General features: G+C 47.2%; 1 protein-coding gene across 1 annotated transcript in view; it reads right to left on the reverse strand.

Moving 5' to 3' along the window:
- The window catches only part of CASTOR2 (cytosolic arginine sensor for mTORC1 subunit 2), a 521,717-nt gene that overhangs the window by 181,452 nt on the left and 318,240 nt on the right, over positions 1 to 22,025 (reverse strand). The window lies entirely within an intron of this gene.

Raw genomic sequence — 22,025 nt, forward strand, 5'->3', positions numbered from 1 at the left:
ACGGCCTACAAATACGGAGAGGACTGCAAAGGCGGCCTCTGTTCGCAGTCTCCTTCGTTTGGTTTCCAAGATATGTCACCTATACATGACGGGGGGGGCGCCAATGGGGGCTGACACCGCTAAGTAAGTCCAGAAGCCCTTTACAGACTTGGTGATGCATGAAAAATTAAAAGGTTGAAGCAGATGGGAGCAGCCTGGGGCCTTTTAAAATGAATGTTTCCCAACACATGCTTTCTAAACTTCATGGAGAATATCCATGTGGGTTAGATGTCCAGACGCGGAAATGTTACGGAGCACTCCTCATCTTAAAAATATCATAGAAGGGAGGACCATGGGCGTTCCAGGGGTCTGGACAGAGGGAGGCAGAGGGGTTTAGGGTGCATTTTCAGATGTTTATTTGTGGATGAAAGACTAAAATAGCGTAGGCGTGATTTCTTAAAGTCTGGGATATATCAGGGCATTGTACCCTCACCCCATGGCCTAAGTGAGGGCGCTCCGGCTGAATGACGCCTAATTCCATTTCCCACATCGTGGCTTCTGAATGGTAACAAGTGCAGTCTTAAAGACCCGAGAACAACTATTTTAAGGCAGAGTTAGATGAGATCCAGTTTGCATTCATTGCATGGTAAATGCAGCATATAATAATGTCCCATTGTCATTTACACCAGTGGTGCACAACATACGGTCTATGGAACGAATTCTGGCTCTTCACATTATTTATGGCCCGCCAAGTCACATGAGTTTTACGCTGAAATGTGTCTAGCCTAAAGTCAGTCACTCACCAAGTCTCTCATGTCTGGTGAGTGAAGCCTCTGTGGACCCGTTTTTTGTCTTTGCATCATGACACCTGCAGTTTTACTCCTATTTAAAAGGATTTGGGTTTTTCGGTCTTCTCCCCTCCTGAACATTTCAGCCTTTGCCCTTGCCCCCACACCCCTACTTACCTTGGGGCAGCACACTTGGTTGCCTGGACTTGCTGTGTCCCTGCATCGCCTGTTCCCTTCCACTTCCGTGATCGAGAACCAGCGCTTTTTTTTTAAAATGTTTTTACGGGAATGGCTGCCGGGGACCCCCCCTGCAAGTCCCACTCACAGTATAGTGAACAAGTGTGTGGGGGACACCCCCGTGGCCCTTGCCACTGAATGGGGGATTTAGTCAAACTTTTTGGCCGTTCGGAATTTTCGAACAGCACAAATTCAGCCAAATCTCCCATTCTGGATTTTAAATACCATCTTTCTGGTTGTTTCCATTTAAAAACATTATTTCAGTCCCATAATATAAATCATTCAAGTGGTTATGTCTTTAAAAGGCAAAGTACCATGTCATATCATATTTCTTGCCCTGAAAAACGTGTGTATGGGCACAATATAAATAAAATATATCATATCATATAAAACCAATTAAAAAAAATACACCTTCAAACCCATGTTTTTTAAAAGTCCAATGTGCACAGCTCGCACACTCATTGCCGTGGGTAGTTTGGTTTGCTGTGTGGTACCTGCATGGTACATTAAGCCCTCCGGCGAAACCAGGAGTGCACCTCTGATTAAGACCATACAATGGATTTACACAAGTCATCCTTGCAGTAACTGAATGTATGCCACATTGTGCACAGTTACCCTCTTTTGGTGCATTTCATTGTGGTGCACAAAACCACCATGCAGCCCCAGCATTTGCCAATTCATCTGCAAACATGGAATGCAAAAATGTAGAGATGTTTCCCTTTCCTAGTGAGAAATGATTGCGTAATTCTGACTGACAGTTTCTGCTCGCCCTTAATAGGGTCTTCGCATGAATCAATTAATTACCCACACGACTTCAAAACAATGAGATGAAAAGAACAGACAGCTGATTCAAAGGCGAGCTATTCACGCAGTTGCCACCGAGACGCCCCGTGTGCCCACACGGCTGGAGCTGAGTCAGGGTAATTGAACGCCGGCTGGTGTGTTCCGGAGCCCTAAGCCGCCGAAGAATAACAGTGAAGGCCGGGCCGGGGCTGCAGACAATGGGGCTAAGGGCGAGAGAACCAGAGGGTGAGTCAGCGCTGTCCTCGCCGAGATGCTGGAAGAGGCCCAACCGGGCCCATGGTGAAGGCCCACAGGTCTGAGCGTACAGGGCGGTGGGATTGGGCAAAGAAAAGAGGGAGGAAGCAGCTCTTACCATGGCAACGAACACACGAATACAACCCGCATCTTAGCTTATGGCATCAATAGGGGTATGGTGGCAGAGGCAAAAAACGTGTGGTACTCTAAACAAGTATTGGCAATGCCAACATGTTGGGCTTTGAGTAGGCATGGGAACGGTGCTTGCCCAATACAGCGCTGGCCAATGGGCTGGCTCTTGCTGGGTCCGAGATCCGGCATCTGATGTCTCCCCGGATCTCAACTCCGGCCTGCCTCAGCCCTGACAAGGCTATATCGAGCCCCCAGCTTCACTGAGGGAAGCTGAGTGATCTAATCAGCTTTGTGCTCCTTTCCCCAGCCTCACTCGCGCGTTTGCATGTTCTATTTGCTCGATCGGTGTCTTTCTTCTGGCCTGAAAGGGACAACACGGGAAGCAATGGGCAATGACTATCACTGGGTTGGGCCATCACTGTTAAAAGCAGGCTTCCTACCTGCTGGGCACACTGTTTTCAAAATGTGCATCTTACACTTTCATAGAAAAAAAAATTCCAAACTCAAAAATGCTGCTTAAACTTGTATTGACTAGTTTTCTCTGAAATGTTTCTTTCTTTTTTGTCGGACTACCACACAAACACCTTCTAATGTTTGCGCCCCTTCCTTTGTGTTTTATCACAGGTTATATTTCTAAAGATATTTCATGCTTGTCAAACTGCTTGAATCACAAATAAATGCTTCTAGTGTGCTGACAGCAGTTATTAGAAAATTAAACGCTGCGTTCATGGGTGCCAACTTTTGATTTTCACTAAAGGGGCATAAATGCCCCCACCTCCGCCCTGAATATAAGGAAGCGACCAGCCCAACCCATACCCTGGCCAAACATTTTTATAGCCCTTTTATTTTAATAAGGAAATGCAAAAAGTCATATGATTAACAACCAGTGTTTAATTTATAACATCTCAGCAATGGTCTCTCAACCTGCTGAGCTACCCTGGTAGCATTCTATTGTAGAATGGGTCTATGGATCCTTTAATGTACTAAATATCACTGTATTATCAACACTATTTTGGGTGCACCGCTGCCATGGAAGTGATTTAAAGTGGAATTGATGTACAGTGAGGAGTTTGGAAAGAAGTAGCATGAAAGAAATTGCACCACTTTTAAACTATTATTTTTAACATTTCCGATGAACTCCGCCCCTCCTCCAAACTCCACACCCACCCTGGCCTGGCCTGGCCCTTGTGGGATCCCCCTTTAAATTGTTCCCATTTCCACCACTGCAAAAGCGCCACCTAATAGCCCAAAAGAGTTAATATTGTATCTGATTTTTAATGCATGTGTAACATAGAAAGTATTATATGGAAGAAGTAAACCAAATTACTGCATGCTGTGTACCCCATGGAGTAAATATCCCATGTGAGCCTAACTCCTAATCGGGTGGCATTTCAAAAATAAGAACTATTTACAAAATGTATATGCCCTCATTCTCGTACAGAGGCCCAAAGTTTTGCTTTGAGCAGATCTCTTGCGCTTAACAGAAAATGCAGTGTTGGCTCAGTTGATCAGACACTAGTAAGATGTTGGTCTATCTGTGCCACGCAGGCAGCATGGACACTGCCAAGCCCAAAAAGTAATATTCCCAGTTCCGAGCGCTAAATCAGCTGCTTACTGCAAAGATATGACTAATATCAAGCAATATAGAGCACATTACAAAGTGAACAGTTTCTTGGTGATTTACTATAAGGTGTCATGTGCACGCAACGCAATACTGCCAATGGCAGGGTCAGCGGAGGAAGAAAGTTTGAGTGCTATACGTCTGTTGCAACAGCAGATTGTTAACCCTACTGTACTACCTTATCAGGTGGCATATCGGTCAGTGTGGATTTAAATCCTGTTCTGGGTATTTTAAATAGTGAGCAGATGGATTATTATTTCTATCGTCACAGATTTAGGTAAAAACTTCCACCATCACTTTTTCATTGCGATTTGCCCAGTGCTTGCCAAGTGCGCCCCCCAGCCTCCCGCTGGTGCCCTATTATCTGGCACCAAAAGCTGCCTCCGCTACTGGTGGGTGGTGGCTCCACCATAAACACATGACAAGTAAGGTGCAAAGCGGGAAATTGTATAGAAGGATCCGGATAAAATATGCGTTGGGTTGGAGCAATGCCGTTCGTCTGCATCCTCCACTCTGACGATTGTAGGCAGCGGGAGAACAGACAGCAGGTATGCAAGGGATATTTGGGTGGTTGCTTTGAGGTAGGGTGACAACATTTTAAAAATAATAAAAATTGAAAAAGGGTTCAGGCCACTGACATAAAAGTAAGACTTGAATTTGACAAATGCTACCAAGAATGCACTTCAGTACTGGGGAAAAGGGTGTTTTTGGGGAGGTCTAGTCATTTGCCTGGATATACTGGCTGCGACTATAACCATGTACAAAAGGAAGGAACGTTTGTTTGGATCTCTATTTCAGGCCTTGCTGATGTTCGAAGTTACCATTATATTATGAATGACGCCTTCAGTTTCTTTTTAATATAATTGCGTCTTGCCATCAATGTTCACTTTTCCATCATGATGTGTATTCGCATTACCATGGCAATGCAAATTCAGACGATGTGCTCGTTATTTTTGAATGCAAAATGCACTCGCTTCCATGATACCAATTTCTGATTTTTCAAAGTTACCCATTAGGCCTCAGTCATTTTCACTGGAAGGTAGGCCTCTGTCACATGTAATAAAAGGTACTTTCATGGCTTTGATTTTTGCATGCAAGGCACACGTAACAAGTGTATTTCTCTTTCTTTGACAACAGTATTTTTGATGGGGCAGTTGAAAATGAAATGCTGCCTTTTTGTCTCTCAGCTCACAATGTGCCCTTCCAATTCCCTTTTACATCTTGGTTTCATTTTTCACATGTTCCTTGCTTCACCTGCAGAAGTACATACATGTGAATTCACTTTGCACAATGGCATGGTTGACATTTTTGATGCTGGTTTTTCAGTCTGCCATTGTGCCTTCCCATGACAAGAAGGTATGTCTGCATGTTTTAGGGCCAAAAGTGGCCTTTCAGTACATTTGACCCTGGGGCTGCCATTACACCCCACACTTGTGAGTAGTGAGACTCCAGCAGAGAGGGGATCTCTGGTACCAGATATCACCCCCCCCCCACACCCCCAATAATCCACAAGAGTAGTTAGGGACTTCAGTCAAAGCCCTCTGTGATCCCTTCCCTCCCCCAAGCATTGGGACTCCTGGGGTAGAGATGGAGATCGTTACTATTCCAGGACAGTCAGCTTTGAAGTAATGTCACTCTAGGAGAGAGTAGGGTTTCCTCAAAACCACTTTAAACCCCGATGAGCATAACTCCAGCACTTGTGGGACTCCCCGATACCCCTGTAATGGCTTGATTAGTAGGGCTATTGAAGAGCAAGGTTTCCTTGATACCCCTTCCCAAGTGGGCGTTCCCTCCCTATCACTGAACTACTCAGAGGTTTTCGGACTCCAAGAGGGGAATGCACCCCGATACCCTTTATGTCCCGAAAGTGTTTTGGTTATGACTGAAATGAGCAATTGGTAGCAATGTCTGTGTGTTGGCTTCCGCTCTCTCCCCGCCCACCGGCCATCCTATCACACTCCTTCATTTGATGTAGATTACGCTCAAAGCAAACATCGCAAAAGCAAACACCGGCGCAGATACTTACAATCAAGTGGACGCATTAGAAACACTGGCTGGCACGGGCAATACATGCAGTTCATGAAACCTTGAAGCACAGCTTCCATCAATAAAAACAATGCTTCCAGCCATCTGGCTCATCAATCAAAATTCAGGATATGGACTTGGGCGCTTTAACTCATGACCCAGATTCCTTTGGCACGTGCAGTTTAAACTATTTCAGTCAAACGTTAATGAATTGTAAGGGTGTCGGTCAATCCACCAAGAAGAACATTACAAATCAGCGACTTTGCTCCTAGTCTGAAGCCTAAATATCGAGGATTTCCGAAAAATCATCCCTCTCAACTATGCAGAAACAAAAGGGTTTATTGCAAATAGGAACGTGTATCAAGGTCCTGGGAGGATACCTCAGTGGCAACGTGCTCGCCTTGGAAGCAAGAAGACACGAAGCAACACAAGTTCAATCCCCGGGTCCGCGCTTATTAAGCGCGTTATAAATATGCAAATAAGACAACAACAAACAAAAAAAGTATGTAACAGCGCCTCGATGCCCCAGGGCTGTGTGAGCGCTTTAAAAATGTAAATAAATAAAATGAAAAAGGTACTTCAGTGGGAGCCCGGCATCGGTGCCCTCACACCCAAAGCAAGTCGACCATCTGCTCACGCATAAGGTATATGAAGGGGAAAGAGCCAGGCAAATATGAGGGGGTGGGAAAGTGGTGGAGCCAGCAGAGGACAGGGGGGCTGCGCCCCACTGGCTTCACCCCCGCCCTACCTCCCCGTGGTGCCCTATTTTATCTGGCACCAAAAGCTGCCTCCGCTACCGGGTGGTGGCTCCACCATAAACACATGACAAGTAAGGTGCAAAGCGGGAAAAATGTATAGAAAGAGCCGAACAAAATATGCGTTGGGTTGGAGCAGGCCGTTCGTCTGCGTCCTCCACTCTGAAGATTGTAGGCAGCGGGAGAACAGACAGCAGGTATGCAAGGGATATTTGGGTGGTTGCTTTGAGGTAGGGTGACAACATTTTAAAAATAATAAAAATTGAAAAAGGGTTCAGGCTACTGACATAAAAGTAGGACTTCAATTTGACAAATGCTACCAAGAATGCATTTCAGTACTGGGGAAAAGGGTGTTTTTGGGGAGGTCTAGTCATTTGCCTGGATATACTGGCTGCGGCTATAACCATGTACAAAAGGAAGGAACGTTTGTTTGGATCTCTATTTCAGCGCCTTGCTATGAAGCACTTGCCCAAGCAGTCTCTATGGCACAAAGAGTTCATCCTTGTGGCTGTAAACTAAAAGGTTGGGGGTTCCAGGCAGATTTATGTGGTCACTGTGCACTCTGAAATTTCCCAAACCAAAATGTTGAACCTGAAAATGGAGGCGCGCAGTGATTACATGAATCACACTGTTTTGCATCCTACTTACCCGTCTATGCATACTTACCTTTTGACTGCTTACTTACCCTCACTCCAGTTCCTTGGAGGAGCCCGTCTCCCTGCAATGTAAGTTTCCTATCCCAAAAGTGGGTAGGGACTTCCATTGCAGGTTTTATTTTGAACTAACTATATTAGGGGACACCTCCATATGCCCAAACCCATTATTCTGTACAAGGGGAGGTGGGGACACCCCCACAACCCCTGCTCCCCTTGTTTGGTATAATGGGATTCAACATTTTTGTTACTGCCTAATGCGCAAGAAACGCACATTCAAAATGTTCTTTTCGCAGAGAACGAGCGATACCTTCCAGCCCACCCCTGGATGGGCAAATTCCCAAACTGTAAGAGCGATTATTTGGTTTAGAATTGTTGGTATATGAGCAAAATATGGCAATGTATATGTTCAGAGCTCTGATTCTGCTAGTGGTCACCCTCCATTTGCCCCGATACCAGGATGGGGTCATGAATTAAAAAAAAAAAAACTCTTTGGATGAGAGGGACAGAGTCCAATTCCAGGACAGTCGCAGCAAAACTAGGACATATGGCACCCCCCTTTATGGGAATGGCCGCCTCCCAAATTCTAAGGCGATGTTCGGAGAGAAAACAAAAATAGACTATGAAAAACTACATTTATTGGGAAGCGCGTTTTAGCAAGGCAAAGCAGGAATTTTTGTGAACACTGGCATAGGCAAAACATTCATTTGTATTTTTCAAACGCAGAGGGTCTTTAGAGTAATTGCATAGAACCCGTACATATGCATATCTTGTACTCCGCACTTTCCTTATACAGAACTACAGCCTGGCACCCCCTGGACATTTTGTTGTTTTATATTTTGTGCAAATTAATGTCAGCTGCAAAGTGAGGCGTGCCAAGCGCCGGTTCAGTAGCGCCATCCCCAAGGGGTTTCGGTGAGCTAAGACGCGAAAGCAGGCACGAGAGGAGAGGCAACGTGAGAGTGAAGTTATTAATACAGGCGCGCCATTTCGCGCGTTATTCTCAAGTCGGTTGCTTTCCAGTCATGGGGTACCAGCTGTTGCAAATTCAGTGGGGAGTCCGACTGCAGGCGCTTCGATTCTCACATCTCATAGCCTAGCTGTCGAGTAACGCTATCCATTACTATTTCAGCTCACTTACAAAGCATGTATTTGCAGCTGGAATGTTACCATTTAAAACCAATGGGCCTCATTACGAGTATGGAGGTAGCCATGCCCTTAATGAGGGCATGGCTGCCACCATACCGGGTTCCAGTACTGGGTTCTGTGAATGAGGAATTACCGGGTCATTCCAACCATGGAGGGCCCGGTAATTCTTCATGCACAAAACCATTCCCCATTCCCATTTCAGTCCCCATAGGACTCAATGGGAATGGGGATGGAGCTAATAACAGGCCCGTTATTAGCTCCTTGGGCCCCTCGCGGGACCCAGAAAGGAAGTCTGGTTTTACCAGACGTCCGTTCCGGGTCCCGCTAGGGGACCTCGTAATCAGGCATCTTGTAATGAACGGTACCGGTCCCGGTGAGCGGAACGTCACTGCTTTGCGGGAGGTGTACCGCCGCCTCTGCTGGGGCTGCCTCTACCCTTGCCACGGCCCCTCTTGTTACCTCTGCTGTAACTTTGGGTAGACTGTTGGTTTCCACCCCATGATGTACCCTGTCCCCGTGTATAATTGGAGCCCCGTTGAGAATTTTGGCCGCGTGAGCGACGAAAATTACCATTCCCTCTTTGATTAGTGGGCTTGTTCATCAATTGTCCTAGGGACTTCAGAGTATCATACTCGTCTTTGGCAGTTTTTAACGCATCCTCTACCGCTTTGCCAAACGGGACGTTCGGTTCGACCGGCATGGCAATAAGGGTCACCTGTGTCTCGGGTTTGAACCCTGACTGTCTTAGCCAGGCGTGCCTCTTAATGACAGTGCTCTCTGCTATGAGCCGGCCTGAATTATCTGCGGCGTCAAAGATTGTCTTGAGGATGCAACCTGACATGGCTCTACCCTCTGACGCGATATGGGCCAACTGACCCTTTAGTGGTTCAGGCGCGGAGTCAATGAGTGGTGGTGTTGGCAATTCTCGCCTGGTAAGCGGAAGTGAAGGCTACCTTCCTTCCTAACCCATAAATCTTTTTGCTATCCTTGTCTGGGGGAGCCTCGGATGAAGATAGCGGAGTTCCTGCTCTCTTTCTGGTGTTAGTAATAACTAAGGAGTCAGGCTTTAGTTGACCCCTTATGTAAAGAGGATCAGACTGGGCGGCCCTAAACATCTTCTCGATTCTGGGGTTCACAGCCCTGGTGAGATTAGGACGGAAATCTATTCTCCGTTGGATAGATTTGAGAATAGGGATGCTTGAGCAAAGGGTTTCTTGTCTCCCACTAGCTCCTCTGCGAAGTCCCTTTCCTCTTGTGCCCCCTGAGTGTCGGTGTTGACGTGTTCTGCCGCTCTAGTTAAGACCTCATTTAGCAGGGGCTGGTTATCTACTGGAGAGCCGGTTACCTGAGGTTCTTCGTCAATGGGAGAGTCTATATTATAGACTTCTGCGACATCTTCCTCCTCCCCATCCTGGCCCTCATCTCCATAATAATCTACCCCCGTTTGGTCGTCCAAAATTTGTACGCCTGGATCCTCAGTATATTGTTATGGCTCCTCACTATAATGCTGATAAGGCTGTATACAGTAAGGGTTGAAACTAGGCCCCGAGTTGGAGACTGAAACCAAGGTTTTTTACTAGGGGGAGGAGGGTCCTTGGATCCTGAGGGAGTAGCGCCGTCTGGAGTGTAAGAGAGGAAATGTTCTGGGTTTTTGGAGTAGAAATCAGCCAGGGAAGACATTCTGCTCATTATCTATGTCTTCACTACTCCATTTTCTGGAGCTGGGGATGACCACCTCTTGAGAAGGTTCCTTTCCTAGTCCCCTACCGTGAGGAGAGGAAGGAATAGGTTTAGTCTTAGGTGTAGAGACAGGGGTCTTGGAACTATCCCTATCTGAAGATCTACATGTGTCCTTATGTGTTTGTGAAGCAGAAGTAGAGTGTACTGACTTTTTCTGCTGCTCCCCCCTTTCCCTTGAGTAGAAGAGTGTTTTCCTGAAATTTTCACACTTTCTAAGCTTTTCGACACCTGGCGTCGAGATCCGGAGCGGGTCTCTTTCTCTTTCGAGTGTGCACATCGAGACTCGGAAACCAACGCCGAGCGGGCTGCAGGAGCCGATTCTCGGTGTGCGGCCTGGGGGTGGAGGTCGGATTAGTCATCTAACGATCGTACCTCCTGACTTGGGGAAAGAGGCACCTTTGGCAACTGTGGATGCTTGCCTTGGGTCATGAGGCGATCTTGACCTGGAATGCCCAGAGGACACCGACTCCATGGACCGCTCTCTCCGTGCCTCCTTTTTCCAAGAACTGGACACGCATGTCGAGTCCCGGTTGGGGTTTGTGTGTTTAGGTGTAGTAGCGATGATCGCGCTCGTGTCACCGGGTGTGGTCCCCATAACTGCCCTGCCGGACAATCCTCTGGGGTCAGGGACTAGCGCTTGGGTGTCTTTCGACGCCCTTGTGCCCTTGCCGTCTGAAAAGACGGCGTCGCTGCTGTCACTGAAGGAACCCACCACTTCCATGGCCTCGAGCTGCATGGAGTGGTGGGCCCAACTCTTGGTGGAGCCGTCTTTGAGCATTTTAGCCTTAAAAAGCTTACACGCTTTGCAGTTCGCCTCGGGGTGGTCCCTCGGCAAGCAAAGATTACAGGTGGCGTGTTTGTCAACCCAAGGGTACTTGCGGTTGCACTTGGGGCAAAATTTAAATGGAGTACTGTCCATATGCACCTTGTGACAGCAGGCTTGTGTGTGTAGGAAATAATAACTAGAGTGTTAAGAATGTTTCCACCCCCCACTCTCCCTACTTGTAGGGCCGAGGCCAGAGGCCTTCCAAGGCCCAAAGTCCGTCGAGCAGCTCTCGACAGTTTTCTGTTCTTCGGACCTGCATTGATCAACGATGTCTTCGACGTGGGAATGGAAGAACGGGAAATAAATATCGATTTTTGTCAAAATGGCTGAAAGCCAGGGATCTCTGTGCAATGCTTCCGACAAGTATGGCGGAAAAAACAATCTGAGGGTCCTACACGCGTGAGGGATCATGGGTACAGGGGACGTCACACTAGGGCTAGTATTACTGGCACGCTCTGTCTCTATGCCCATTTTCGAGTTTCGAAAAACAAACTGTAATACTCTGCAGCTCCCACTAGATGTCGGCCTATGCACAGCATGTGATCTAAGCAGATTCCACAAGCATCAGAAATATATATACATTGTATTGTCTTTGTTAGCCCAATTAAGGTATTGACTGGTTTTCTTTTGGATCAACACTTTATTCTGCCCTTGGCTAATATGATAGAAGCAAATTCCAGGTACGCAATATGTGCAAAACGGGACTGGTCAACAACATCTTTCAAGACATGGGGCCACATGGTAGGTATTCCTGCATGTGAGCAACTATAGGTTAATGCTTCTGGGCTGGTTTCCCTTTATTCTGAAATGTGAACACAGAGCACCAATGCAATTGTTCCCCCACCCCAAATTATCAATGCAGTAGTGCATGTACTGAGAGAATAATATGTTCAACTCTCAGCAAAACCCCTTCATTGGGCGGGCAACATTTAAATTTACCTTTACTGAATCTAGGCAACGCTAAATCCTGGTGATCTATGCCCAGTCAAAAAATGGCGCATGTGGACACAACAGTATTGAATCTCTAAAAAGCGATAGCCTCTCTGAGGTGGTGTCGGTTCAGCAAAAACCACTATTGTTAAGTTCCACAGCATTAAGCATTAGTATAATCCCAATATCACATATTCTGCATGACATATTACTGTTGCAAAGCTCAAATGAGTGAGTACATTACATAGCCCCTGGCATGTCAAGCACCTCTCTCCAGCTAGCTCTCCATTCGGTGCTGCACCCCAGAATACAGTCCCATGATAAATTCGGTCCAATTGTACACAAAGCTCCTTCTCATTCCTTCCTGAGCATTTATTCTATACCTCACCCTCATCCCAATCATCTACCCGACTTTGCTCGCCCCTGCCACTACTGCATGTTCTATCATACTACTCCTTTGCCTCCCTTATTTATTTATTTCATTTTTGCATTTGTTAAGCGCTCTAAGCCCGGAGGCATCAAGGCGCGGTTACAGAATTTGTGCAGGTGTACAAATAATTTGCATTTCAACTTCAAGGAATCATGTAGTGGCTCAGATGAAGGTCAGGCCCTGGGAGAAAAGCAAGGTCTTCCATTCTTTTCGGAAGGCCCAGTGGGATTGTTCTGATCTTAGAGTCACAGGTAGAGTGTTCCAATTCTTAGCCGCAATGCTAGGGAAGCTCATCTCCCTGCTCTCTCTAGTTTGTATCTTGTGGTGATCAAACGTTGAGTATGGGATGAGCGGATGGGTCTGGAGGATTGCGCTTCGGTATGTTTTTGAGAAAGGTATCTGGGGGCCGTGTTGGAGAAACATTTGTGGGTGATGGGTAATATTTTAAAGATGATGCACTCACAGATCGGTAGCCAGTGAGCACTCCTCCTGGCGGCTGTGATGGGCTCCCTTTTTGGGATGTTACGTGCGCCCCTAAGTGCATTGTTCTGAATGACCTGGAGTTTATTAGTATTCCAGGTAGAAGTGCCTGCAAATGAGAATGCATTACTTACCGTAAAAGCATTTCTGATGGTTGTATCTGCTTAGATTCACATGCTGTGCATAGTCTGACATCCAGTGGTCACGGCGGAGTATTGCATTTTGTTATTCGTAGTCGAAAAGGGGACGTCGACAAGGCGTGTCTGTAACACTATCCTATAGTGACATGCAGTGTACCCACAATCCCTCACGTGTCGAGGTCCCTGTGTTTGTATTTTTTTGCCCTGAGGGAGCCTATCAGACGTGAGTGAGTACAGAAAAGAGAGAAAGGTAAGGACGTCTATGTTCCTTCCATCCGAGCGGGGAGGAAGGGTTGGCGCATGTGAATCTAAGCAGATACAACCATCAGAAATGCTTTTATGGTAAGTAATGCATTGTCTTCTGATGTTTCTTAATTTGCTTAGAATCACATGCTGTGCATAGACTAGCGAGCAGTACTCGGAGTTGGAGGTGGGTTGTGAGAAGGAACAGTAGAAAATAGATGTCTCAACACTGCTTGCCCCAACTGGGAATCAGATCTAGAGTGGGCATCTAGACAGTAGTGTTTTGTAAAGGTTTGTACAGAACTCCAGGTTGCCGCTTTGCAAATGGACTCCAGAGGGACATTTGCAATGAATGTTATGGAAGCCCCAGTGCCTCGAGTAGAATGTGCTCTTGGCTTGAAGGGTAGTTCTCTCTTAGTAAGAGAGAAACATGGAGTGATGCATTGGAAAATCCATCTAGATATAGTGGATTTTGAAACTGCATCTCCTTCTCTTCCTGCTGCCACCGAGACAAAGAACTGATTAGTCTTTCGCAGAGGTCTAGTTCTTTCCATGTAAAACATGACAGCCCTGCGTACATCTAGTGTATGCAGGCTCTTTTCTCCCAAACTTGAAGGGTTCTGAAAGAACGTTGATAGTTCTATTGATTGGTTGACATGGAATTTAGAAATGAATTTTGGTGCAAACCTAGGATGTGTGCGTAGAACCACCTTTTCCTTGTGAACTGTTACAAAGGGGTCTAGTATAGAGAGCGCTTGTAGTTCACTCACTCTCCTAATGGAGATGATAGCTATTAAGAAAGCAGTTTTAAGAGTGAGGTTCTTAAGGGATGCATTGTGCATGGGTTCAAAGGGTGAGCCCATAAGCCTGGTAATTACCACATTTAGGTCCCATCCGGGAGCTGGGTTAGCTATAGGAGGGTGTATTCTCTTTACTGCCTCCATGAAGGCCTTAATAACTGGGACTTTCCACCATGACACTTTGTGTTGAGAAGTGGTGTATGCGGAAAGTGCAGCTAGATGAACTTTAATGGAATTAAAGACCAGACCTGAGTCTAATAAGTGAGTCAGGTAAAGAACAATCTGTATGGGAGAGCAGTCAACTGGGTTGATGTTCTTATCTCTACACCAGATGACAAATCTTTTCCATTTTCCGGAATAGCAGTAACGAGTGTTAGGTTTTCTAGCCTCCTTAAGAATGTCCATGCATCTTTGAGGGAGTTGTAAATGTCCAAATTCTATGACCTCAGGAGCCAGGCTGCCAAGTTCAGGGTCTATGGGCATGGGTGTAGTGTTCTGCCCTTGTCCTGTGACAGCATGTTGTACGGGCAGGGAAGTTTCACTGGAGGAGATAGAGACATTTCCATCACATGAGCAAACCATGGCTGCCGGGCCCACATAGGGGCCACTAGTATCATGGTAACTGGTTCCTGGTGCATCTTGTGCACTATCTTGTTTAGAAGGGGAGTCGGGGAAAAGCGTAAACAAATTTCCCCGACCATGGTATCGATACACCGTTCCCCTTGGATTGGTTCTGGGGGTACCTGGAGGCATAATCTTGGCATTGGGAGTTCTCCAGAGTTGCGAACAGATCTATTTCTGGGAATCCCCATTGTGTGAAGACGTTGAAGACGATGTCTTCTTGTAACCACCATTCGTACTTTGCGGGCAGAGGGAAGTCTCTGCTGAGTTCTTCTGCCAGCAGATTGAGTTCCCCTGGTACATGTTGTGACAACAGGAACATGTGTTTGAGAGCCCACTTCCAGATGTTCTGGGACAGCTTGGACAGTCCTGGAGAGTGAGTGCCCCCTTGCTTGTTCAGATAGTACATGGCTGTGGTGCTGTCCATGAGGACCATCACGGTCTTCCCTTGCAGGTGTGCCTGGGAAGCCTTCAGTGCTTTGAAGACCGCTAGCAGTTCCAGCAAGTTTATGTGTTTGGACGCTACGCTCGGAGCCCAAACTCTGTGTGCAGTCTGATGGGATAGATGAGCCCCCCATCCTTTGAGGGATGCATCTGTGGTTAGAGTGGCCTCCACTTCGGGGGTGGCGAATGGTTTCCCTATAACAAGGTTTTCCTTCGACCACCACCGTAGCGAGAGAACCAAGGCCTGCAAGACCACCACTAGATCGTCCCTTTGTCTGCTGGCCTGACACCACTGGCTGTTGAGCCACTCTTGCATTGGGCGCATGCGCAGTCGCGCGTGAGGTACCAAATATATACATGAAGCCATCATTCCTAGCAAACGCATTGCTTTGCGCACCATCACCTCTCGACCGGCCACATATTGAGGGATCTGAAACAGCATATATTGGACCCTCTCGTTGGAGGGGAAGACAAGGCCGTCCTTTGTTCGAATTAGAGCCCCTAGGAATTGTTTGATCTGGCTGGGGTCTAGGCTGGACTTCTTCTCGTTGATGGAGAAGCCTTGTTGGAACAAAATGTCTACAGTCTTTTGGGTATTTGAGAAGCATGTTTCGTAAGAATCCCCTGTTATGAGCCAATCGTTGAGGTAAGGGTATACTGGGATGGACAACCTGCGCAGGTGGGCCGCTGCCACTACTTTCGTGAATACCCTCGGCACTGACGCTATGCCGAAGGGTAGCACTCTGAACTGGTAGTGTTTGCCCTCTATCATGAACCTGGGTATTTTCTGTGCGCTGGCAACATTAAAATAGGAAAGTATGCATCTTTCATGTCCAGTGTTGTCATATACTCTCCCTGTGAAAGTAGGGGGATTACTTCCTGTAGGGTCACCATGCAAAATTTTTGATGTTTGACAAATTTGTTCGCTGGGCGCAGATCTAGTACAGGGCGCATGGTTAAGTCGTTTTTGGGTACAAGGAAGTACACTGAATAAATACCTTTCGTTACCTGTGATAGAGGCAAGACCTCTATTGCTCGTTTTAGTATCAGTAGTTCCACTTGAAGAAGAATGGTGAGGTGTTCCAATGACAGGCGTCATCCCCTTGGGGGACTGACTGAATTCTAGACAGTACCCGTGGGCTATAGTTGACAATACCCATCGGTTTGATGTTATTCGCTCCCATGCTGGTAGGAAAGATGTTAACCGGCCCCCAACCAGTGATGCATGGGAGGGGACCCGGATCTTCGGGTCATTTGGTGTTGGTAGCCGGGGAACCTCTGGGAGTGGGGCCCCGATCTCTGCCCTTGCCACGGCACTGTCCTCTTTGCGTGTACTGGCCACTGGTTCCCTGAGTAGAGGACCAGTTGCCTGTAGTGTACTGCTGTTGTTGCTGCTGTTGTTGGCGCTGCCCTAGAAAAAAGCGTTTGTTGCCAAATCCTCGCTTATTGGGAGGCCTTGAGATTTGGTCTAAGGTCTTGAGGGTGTAGAACTCTTTCTTCGCAGTCTCCAGTGCGTCGTCCACTGCCTTCCCAAAGAGGTTAGACTCCTCTATTGGTTTATTAATGAGTGACGCCTGTGTTTCTGGCTTAAAACTGGAATTGCGGAGCCAGACATGACGCTTCAGAAGAATTCCCTGCACTAAAGAACGGCCAGCCGTTTCTGCAGCATCAAGAGTGTTTTTAATGATGCTCTTGTTAACCACAATTCCTTCTGTTACTGTGGCCAATAAGCTCTTAAGTTCTTAAGGGCTCTGGACCTTCCTCGAAGTCTTGCCGTAATTTTCCCCATTGGGCATCAGCATAACTTGCCAGTAGTGTATTATTATTGGCAATTCTGGTTGAAAAAGCTGCCGAGGCTGTAATTCTTTTACCCAGGGCATAGAGCTTCTTTCCTTCTTTGTCTGGGGGTGCTTCGCTGGTTGACAGCGGAACCCCCGCTCTTTTCCTTGTGGTAGTTACCACCAAGGAGTCCGGAAATGCGTGACCCCTAATGTATAATGGGTCTGACTGAGAGGGAGTAAACAATTTTTCAATTCTGGGATTGACCCCTCTTACCAGTGCAGGTGTGGATAGAGATGGAGTAATTTGTCTCTTAACTGAAGCGAGGAGGGGAATGGTTTGACTAGTGGGAGGTTTTTCTTTAATTATCTTTTCCACAAAATCAGTATCAGGGGTAATTTTGCCAGTTTCATTCTCAAAATGCGCTGCTGCCTTTCGAAGTAGCACATTGAAGGTCGGTTGATCATCTATTGGTGATGGATTCCTGACCGGTGTGGTCTGAGGAGAGGGAAGGTTTAAGATGTCAGGGTCTGTAGACTCTGTTGGTGACTGCCAGGGCTGTGAGCCACCTTCATCTGGGTCTTCCTCGAAGCCCCCCCACCCATGTCAGTGTTTTCCTCAAAACCTTCTTCTGTTCCTAGGTTTTGTTGGTCTTCACCATTAAATAACACTTCATCTTCCTGGAAGTGAGAGTCTTCTTCAGTGAGGTCATAAGTATTCATGTCCTCTTGAAGGGGGTTAAATAATCTAGGCTATTTAGTCCTAGGGTCCTCCTGAAGCGCCTCCTTTGGTCTCTTAGGTGTTTTATTTTCAGGAGTGGACATGAATCTGTCCAGCTTGTCCATACATGACTGGAATCTCTCAACAGTCCAGTATGGTAAACCAGAACGGTCTGAGGGCGAAAAAGGAGGTCCCTCTGTCTGTATCCATCTAGGTCTGTCCCATAACATCGAGGATAAGGTCCCTTTGCCTTCTGAGAAACCTTCTCGTAGGCTAGGGCCTTCTTTCGACGGCGGGAGCGATCCCTGCCTTCCTTCCGGCATCCTCGGCGCTTCCCTGGCTTTGTGAGCGGTTTTCGGCGTGTCACTCGCCGTCCGTTTCTGGCTGTCCTTGGAAACTATACGTGCAAAGCTCTCGGCGATTAGTTTCTCCGTCGAGGGTTTGTCTGGCGTCGTGCTGGGCGGTGCCGAGTCTTTTTCGGCAACGATATCGCTCTAACAAAAGCGCGTCGCCTGATGTTTTGGTGGTAGCGCCCTTGTCTGCAGGTAGCCCAGTCGCTAGTCGCGGCTGCAGTGAAGGGGAGGGCTTGCGACCCTCACAGTCGGTGGAGGTCGCCGGTAGGCCCGGCATCTCCATTGGCGCTAGGGCTGTCTTTGTCTTCGACGAAGACGTGCCGTCGGTTGGGTGCTTGTGTTTGTGTTTCTGTGTTCGTCCGTGTCGCTGGGGTGTTCATCCCCATAAGCAGGGCGTGAGCCGAGCTTGTCGGGGCTAGGGAAAGATGAGGAGCGGGAACGCTCCCTAGAGAGGTCTACAACCTCCAACGCGGAGGTCGGGTTATCACTATCCTCGTCGCACTCGGCGGCGGTGGCGGCGGGTGAGGAATCAGACCTAGACTCAGCGTAGGCTGCCCACCTTTTGACCCTGCGGTCCTTTAAAGTCTTTGGTTTAAGAAGCTTACAGGCCACACAGCCGTCCTCTTTGTGGTCGAGGGGCAAGCAACGGTTACACCGTTTGTGCTTGTCTTTCCAAGTGAATTTGCCCTTGCTGCGTGGGCAAAATCTAAAGGGAGTCCTCTCCATAGCTGAGGATACAGTTAAACGTGATAACGACCCAGAAGGAAAGGGAGCGTAAAGTGAAAGGCATTCTCAGAAAGAACAAGAAATGTCCCACAACCCCACTCTCCCTACTGTCTTAGGCCGGCGAGGCCAGGCCATGTGTTCGGCAGCGCCTAAGGATCTCCTCTGTCGAAGTCACCGCCATCAAAGTTCTTATTCGGCGGTGAAACAGCTTCTTAGCTACGACGTCGAAGGAGGGTTATAATGTATAGTCTTAAATAACGACCAAAGGGTCGAGTAAATGTCTTTGCAATTTCTCTCGAGGAGCTCCGCGTAAAGGCGACCAATATCTGGGCGGAAAAAAACAATCTGAGGGACCTCGACGCGTGAGGGATCGTGGGTACATTGCACGTCACTATAGGGATAGTGTTACAGACACGCCTTGTCGACAACCCCTTTTCGACTGCGAAAAACAAAATGCAATACTCTGCAGTGACCACTGGATGTCGGACTATGCACAGCATGTGATTCTAAGCAGATTAACAAACATCAGAAAAGGTGTTACAATAATCCAGTTTGGAGCCAATGAGTGCATGGGCAATGGTGAGGCAGCTGTCTGTGGATAGAAAGGGTCCGCAGGCGTTGACTCGTTTAGTTAGGGACAAGGTGGCATCTAAGCAGATACCCAAGGTTTTCACTTCACTGGAAGCTGGAATGTTGATGCCGTTGATAAAGGTGGTGTTATAGGCTTAATCCAGTGTGTTGAGCGAGGCTTGCGTACCAGCCAGGAGGATTTCAGTCTTGTCATCTTTTAGACCGAGGTGGTGGGAGGACATCCATGCCTGGATGGTTTGGTAGACAGAGAGTATTAGAGTCAGTGGAGTAGTTACCAGTGAGAGGGGGAGGATTTGGGTATAATGCACATAGTTGGTGTAGGAAATGCTCAGGTCATTTAGATGGTCAAATAGGGGTTTAGTAAAGATCTTGTAAAGGGTGGAGGAGACACAAGAGCCTTGGTGGATGCTGCAGGTGACAGGAGCAGCAGGGGCTGAGACATTGATCAAGAAAACTCTCATGGATCTGTCAGAGAGGAAGGAGGAGATCCAGGCAATAGCATCGGCTGAGAAGTGAGCTGCTGAGGCTAGGTTATGACATAGAATTTGGTGGTCCACAAGATCAGAAGCAGCAGACAGGTCGAGCAGAAGGAGGGAGGGGCGAGTTGCCAGCATCCTTGATCTCGTCCAGTTGATTTTCTAAGTTCTGATTGTGCCATAGCCTGGACAGAACCCAGATTGGCTTAGACCTAGGAGGTTGTTGGATTCCAGGTATAACTGGATGTGTATGTATGTCGCACGATTGAGAATTTTAAGGAGGAACGGGACTGTGGTGATTGGGCGGTAGTTGGTTTGGATGGTTGGGCCTAGTGTGGTTTTTTTTAGCAGAGGAAGACCCCAAGCTAGTGTCGTTATTTTTAGCAGAGGAAGAACCCAATCATCCTTCAGGCTAGTTGGAACTGACCACATGGAGAAAGAGGCATTAATGAGGGTAGTAATAAAAGGATGAAGGGCTTCGGCACAGTCTTTGATGACAGTGGCAGGGCAAATATCACTTGGGCATCGGGAGAGTTTAAGGCCTTTGATGATCTGGATAACTTCAGTTTCTGACACTAGTTTGAAGTTAAATAGAGGTACATTATGCAGCAGGGCCAGAGGCCTTGTAGCTAGTGAGGATGGAATGACTTTACTTAAGGTGTTTTTTTTAGTTAGGATCTTCTTTTGGAGCATGTCAATTTTGTCCAGTCGGGCATTCTGAATGTTGGAGCACCAAGTACTGTCCTTAATGCAGTTGATAGGAGCGGGGGCAAGAGATTCTAGTTTGCGCAAGATGGCGACTAGCTCCTGAGCACTGGACTTGGTGTTGGAGATTCTTGTGTTATAGATAGTACTTTGTGTTACCTTGCTATGGAGGAGAAGCAGGCTTTGTTTGATTGCAAGGTGTTGTGACTCCATTTATCGATGGCCTCACGTTTCTTCAAACAGAGGGCTTTGAGGTCATCAGAGAACCAGGCATTAAAATGCGAGGCAGGTTTGGCTTTGCGCTGCGTCAGTGGGGCCACAGTGTTGATGCCCCGGGAGAGGGTTTGGTTGTATGTGTTAACCAGAGAAGCAGGGTCACCGATATGTGGCTGAGAAGTGGAGATATCGTTCAACAATGGGATGATGTTGGCTTTGGTTAAGTTACGCAAAGAGCATGTTAGTGAGGTGGGCAACAGAGGCACTTTAGGTGGCAAGGGGTTAGAGGTAGGTATGGTGAAAAAAAAATGTCCAACAGGCAAAGACCCTCGAGGCCATAACATATGGCAGGAGATGCTATACAAATGCAAGATAACATATCTAGACACAGAAATGTTATTCTATATGTTGCTGCATTTACATAGCTCAACGCCTGCCGTGCACCCAGCAAACAAATATCCTGTAATTCGCAGTAAGGAACATTATCCAACCTCTCCCTAATTTAGGAACAAAGTTAATCATGGTAATAACGTGCGTGGAAACATTTGTCACATTGGAGACAATAACACTTGGAGTAGAAAAATGGCCCCCAAATAAACCACAAATTTGACATTTTGGGGGGACCAACACTGTTGGGACTACAATGACACTGCCAGTCATTGTAGTCGCCAATGATATTTGACCACTTGGTTATATGGGTGACGTTTGGAAGCATCATCCCAATGCCATGCTTTTTCAGTCACTATAGATCACAATTTGGTTGGTCCTTAAAGCTGTTCATATTGCACTGCTACTATATGGCCCCCTGTTATAGTGCACAAGAGAATTGGATGCTTCTAAATGGTGCACAAACCGGAGTTCAAACTGGCAAACATCAATATACCTCGGCAAATGCTATCTTGGTTGTGGTAGCTATTGATGACTAAGAACCTTTACCCATCCCTCCTCTGCACAAGACCAACTTGGCTACAGACACCCTTTGCCGGCAGCTTTCCAGACGTTTTAGACTAGAACTCCCATGATACCTCATCGTGGACTATAACGTCCAAAACATGTGGCTAGCCATAGGTTTTGAGACCCCGGCCCTAGGCCATAAGGATAAACATGTGCCCACTGCATAAAATTACATTTCGGTTGACACAACAACAAAATCCAGTTTGGGAGATGGTACAACAGAACATAGTTGCCAAACCTTGTGCTTTAAAACAGCTCAGGCAACAGCAGCATCTATTCCTTGTATTCGTACAGAAATGCATTGCCTGCAGCTGCAGAGGGGTGATGCCCAGCAAGCTGGGAAATTCCACCTCGCTCTGCCCCCACGGGGAACTCATCTGTGCCAATGACTGAGCACAGCAGAAACCAAAATAAACGAACACAAACCTCGTTTGGAGAAGTGAATCTCAGATGGTGGGAACTAGCAGCCTCTTC

Source organism: Ambystoma mexicanum, chromosome 9, assembly GCF_040938575.1.
Source record: "Ambystoma mexicanum isolate Mex_15411 chromosome 9, UKY_AmexF1_1, whole genome shotgun sequence".
In the NCBI taxonomy this organism is placed as follows: Eukaryota; Metazoa; Chordata; class Amphibia; order Caudata; family Ambystomatidae; genus Ambystoma; species Ambystoma mexicanum.